Source organism: Drosophila pseudoobscura, chromosome X, assembly GCF_009870125.1.
Source record: "Drosophila pseudoobscura strain MV-25-SWS-2005 chromosome X, UCI_Dpse_MV25, whole genome shotgun sequence".
Lineage (NCBI taxonomy): Eukaryota > Metazoa > Arthropoda > Insecta > Diptera > Drosophilidae > Drosophila > Drosophila pseudoobscura.
The window spans coordinates 23,023,051-23,028,470 of NC_046683.1; positions in this window are offsets into that span (position 1 = coordinate 23,023,051).

Below are 5,420 nucleotides of genomic sequence, written 5' to 3' on the forward strand. Positions count from 1 at the left end.
CCCGATCAGAGCTCGAACAAAAAGGAGGTGAGTTAATGTCCATCGTAGGCGCTTGGGGAGTTGAAGTCGGCGTTGCCAGTAGTTATTATATAGGCACTTTGCTATGGGACAGTGGTAGGTACACAAAGGAGGAATATAAATTATAGAGAAAGTAGAAAGGTTCAAGGGCATCGAAACCGTTTTTCAGGAAACACTTAAAAAATACCTCTAAACTATCACATTAGATTCATTGCAAAGGGATGACCTACCTGTTTGAGGGTTGTTTGAATCGCAACACGGGACCAATCGTAAAAACAGGTTCATTGACAGTAAGTGGGAGGAGAGAGAATATAAATGAGCGAAGGATCGATTTGAGAGGATTTTACATGGTTGAGAAACAGGATTAAGATCGAAGTTAGTTCACATTATCGCCGATAGGTGGCGCCACCAAGTAGTAAGGATACGGGACAGCGACTTTTTACACTGAATTACCAAATTCGCAACATGTTGCAGCAACATTTGCTTAAGCATGTGCAGCTTGGCAACATGTTGAATGTAAGTGTGCATCATATTGCTATGTTATTACGTGATCATGTTAAATAAATACTTATAAGATATTTATTAACATTGAATTGGGAACCAATTTCTGCTATGTTATTAACTGGGCAAGTTAAATAAATACTTATAGGATATTTTATAAACATTGAATTGGGAAAACAAATGTGTGAAGTTTCTGAAATTTACATCCTATAGAAAACATAGGTTGGAAACCTGGGTATCTAGATGTCCGTATAGAGGGTTGAATGGTAAGAGAACACAAATTAATGGAGATATATATAGGAGCACGCAAAGAATAAAATTATAATAGGAAGACATCAAAATTAATTAATGCTACTTAGAGTAAATATACGTCTGTCCCGTATCCTTACTACTTGGTGGCGCCACCTATCGGCGATAATGTGAACTAACTTCGATCTTAATCCTGTTTCTCAACCATGTAAAATCCTCTCAAATCGATCCTTCGCTCATTTATATTCTCTCTCCTCCCACTTACTGTCAATGAACCTGTTTTTACGATTGGTCCCGTGTTGCGATTCAAACAACCCTCAAACAGGTAGGTCATCCCTTTGCAATGAATCTAATGTGATAGTTTAGAGGTATTTTTTAAGTGTTTCCTGAAAAACGGTTTCGATGCCCTTGAACCTTTCTACTTTCTCTATAATTTATATTCCTCCTTTGTGTACCTACCACTGTCCCATAGCAAAGTGCCTATATAATAACTACTCACAGCTAACAGCTAGGACATAAACTAGTAATCTTTCAACAACGATGGATGACCTTGAAATCATTTTTATCGATTCCCAACCGGAATCAACCATAAATCTGGACTCTCAGCCGAGCTCCGTAGACCTGTCCTTGATTTTTGGGATTAAGACTCAAACCTATCTCGAGAGCAACTTGACCTGGTTAAGTGACATTAAATGGGATGATGACGACGATGACCCAAGGAATGCAACGTCTAATAATGATAATCCAGCATACATTTTCCCGGATGATGACAACATTTTCGATTTAGTAGATAATCAGGATGATGATAAAAGATCTCAACTCCAGGAACTACTTCGGGACGAAGATGATGATGACTTAATTGCTGCGGTAAAATTAGCTGAGGCGAAATTTTAATAATACGAATACATATTTATATAATAAGAATATTTTATGTATTTTTCTAAAAATAATATATACATATGTACATATATAATAAATATAACACATTTAACCACTATTTATTTTAAATGTTTCTGTTTTACTTTTGATTGGTTGAATTTCACTTCCTCTTATTACAAGAGAATCATAGGATTCGTTTGAAACAGGTTTCTTCCACGTGAGGATTACACAAAAAGAATAAGTGGATTTCAGGTAGAATAGAGGTTGTAACCTTTCCCTCATATTATTAGATTGACCCAGTAGGGATCGTTTGAAACAGGTTTGTGAACAGGTACTGTTGTTTTGGATATAAAAGATTAAGAAGGTGTTTGGGAGGGGCCTAAAAAGATACCATTTAAAAAGGAAACCCTTAGTCCTGTTTCAATAGTGAAAGTGGTTAGTTCGATACAAAAAAAAAAATAAATAAATAAATAAAACTTAAAATGGCATCAAAAGTTCAGTGCAACATGTGTGATAAGTCCGTTGACTTTTCAGAGTTTCAATCTCATTATGAGAGATGCTCTGATTTGCGTAATAATGTAGTGTGTGACCTTTGCTCTAAGTCCATCGACTTAATAGAGTTTGATAGTCATTATGAAGCATGCTTGGGACCTAGGAATGCTTTTGAGATTCTTATGAGCAAAGGATCTAATTCAAGTGATCTTCAAGGTGCTTCAACGTCAGGAGCTTCAAAACGGCCTCGATTGGATACTCCGATGGACCTAAGGATTATTGACTGTTCAATTTGCGGTGAAAGTTACCCTTCGTCTAGGGAAAGACGCCATATGATGTCGGACAAACATAAGAATGCAAGAGCAGCTCAACTAGAGGAAAATGAAAACGTTATTTTAATTTCAACGGAGTCGCGATTTCCTTTAAAATCATATCGTGTTCACTCAAATAAAAGTGAACAGATTGATTTAAAAGAGTTTTTTTATGATTGCAAAAATGATATTATCAATTTATTGCGTCACTGCATGAGTGAGTACAGATCCATAAAATACAATTTAAAAGTATATGGATTATACGTTAAAAACACTGATGATGAAAGCTTAACAGAAACAATGAAGCATTTCATTACGCCATACAACCCAATATATGAAAACGAGCTGATTGATGATCATCTAAATGATACAATAGAAAATTTGATAACTCTCAGCAGTGAATTCCAGGAGAAGGATTCAGGTTGGGCAATAAAGTGTTTTAAATATTTTGAACTTACCATGATAAAACTAGAGCATATCGCTGCAAACAGGTTTATCCAAGCTCCCAAAAAAATTAAGTCACGAAATGCACTCATAAATGTTAAAAATGACGATGATTTTTGTTTCAAGTGGTGTGTTTTAGCATCATTAGCCTATGGAACACACCTTAAAACTATATATCAAACAGCAGCATTAAAAAAAATTTCCCGAGATAAGTTAACAATACCATCATCCTATCGATGCGGAAACATACGGCAAGACATCATTTATTATGAAGGAGTAAGATTAAATTTTTCCGGAATTGAGTTTCCAATAACAAGCAAAGGAATCAAGCGATTCGAATCAGCAAATGAGGATTTTAGCATCAATGTTTATGAAGTCGATGAGAATGGAAAAAACGTTGTGGGACCCACAGTGAGGACTAAGAAAATTCGGACTCACCACATAAACTTGCTTGGAATTAATAGTGATAATATGCAAATGATGCATTATGCATATATAACGTGCATGAGAAAATTATGTTATTCACAACATAGTAAATCCCATAATACGGCATATTTTTGCGAGAACTGCTTGCAATTTTATAGTACAACAAATACTATACATGACACTAAAGAGTGTGGAAAAGTTGCTGCTTTGTATCCTGAACCTAATACCAAAACTGTATTCAAAAGTTTTTCTAAAAAACTATCTCCACCAGTAGTAATTTATGCTGACATCGAAGCAGTTTTGGAAAATTACGATATAAATCTTAATGATCCATCAAAATCATCAACTACTATGGCACAGAGGCATACAGCATGTGCAGCATCATTTTATATTGTACATAAATACAATGAACATCTAAATGAGATGTGGACATACGAAGGTAAATATTTTAACATTCCAGCAAAGGCAATAAACTCATAAACATTATGATTTCGTTATTTCAGGACCGGATTGTATCCAAAAATTTTGTCAAGCACTTAGGATGAAAACCGATGGACTTTATGAGAAGTACTGGAAGTCTTATAAAAAACCAATCTATCAGTTTAAAATTTGGGAAGAGGATTACCAGGAACACGGTGAATGCTATGCCTGCGAGAAACAAATTTCTGATGATGATCGAGAAAAATTCTTTGATCAGTTTACAGGACAATATGTAGGTCCTATTCATAAGCTGTGTAAACAGACATTTAGATTAAGCGATCCCTTTTTCCCGGTAGTTTTTCATAACTTATCTCGTTATGATATACATTTATTTGTTACGTCAATAAAAGATGAACTAAGACCCATTCCTTGCAATAAAGAGTTATATATTGCGTTAACTCAAATTTGTAAGCTCGATGAATCTTATCTTCATCAATATAAAATTAGATATATAGATTCAAATAGATTTTTAAATTCAAGCTTAGAAAAACTCGCTAGTTATATGAACATAGCGAATTTTAAAATTTTGAGAAGTAAATATCAAGGTGAAAAATTTGATATGCTACGACGAAAGGGAGTATTTCCCTATGATTATTTGGATAGTTTTGAAAAATTTGATGAATCCCTGCTTCCTTCGCGAGATAATTTTTATAATTCACTGAATGATGAGGAATGTAGTGTTGAAGACTACAACTTTGCCCAGAAGGTTTGGAACGCATTTAATTGCAAATCTATTAGAGATTATTTAAAATTATATTTGGAAAGCGATGTTTTAATTCTTGCTGATGTATTTGAGAATTTTAGGAGTCTTTGTTCCCGAGTGTACAGGTTAGACCCCATTAATTATGTTACTGCTCCTTCAGTTTCATGGGATGCAATGTTAAAATACACAAGAGTAGAATTAGAACTTGTTAGTGATCCTGACATTTATAATTTTTTAAAAACTGCTGTTCGTGGAGGATTGACTCAATGCACTCAACGGATTGCAACAGCAAATAACAAATATTTAAATAATAAATTTAAGCCTAACGAACCCATAAATTTCCTTTCATATATTGACGCCAACAACTTATATGGATGGGCTATGAGTCAACCCCTTCCATTTTCTAATTTTAAATTTCTAAGTAACGATGAAATTTCATCTTTCAACGTTCTTAGCATATCGGCATCTAGTGATGTTGGATATATTTTAGAAGTAGATTTGCGATATCCTGATGATATTCATAATAAGCATAATAGTTTACCTTTTTGCCCCGAAAATAAGATTCCACCAGGAGGAAAGCAGACAAAACTAATAGCTGACTTAAGTGATAAAAAGAACTATATAATTCATTTGAAGCAGCTACAGTTATGTATAGAGCAAGGTATGATTTTAGAAAAAATATCTAGAGTTTTATCATTTAATCAGTCCTGTTGGCTGAAACCATATATTGACCTCAATACATCTCTTAGAAAATTAGCTAGCAATGACTTTGAGATAAACTTTTACAAATTAATGGTTAATGCCGTTTACGGTAAAACAATGGAGAATGTAGAAAAACGTCGTGAGGTTGCATTAGTTAAGCATTATGAGTCAAGACAAAACTCAGCAGGGTTTAGACAACGCATAGCAAGACATAA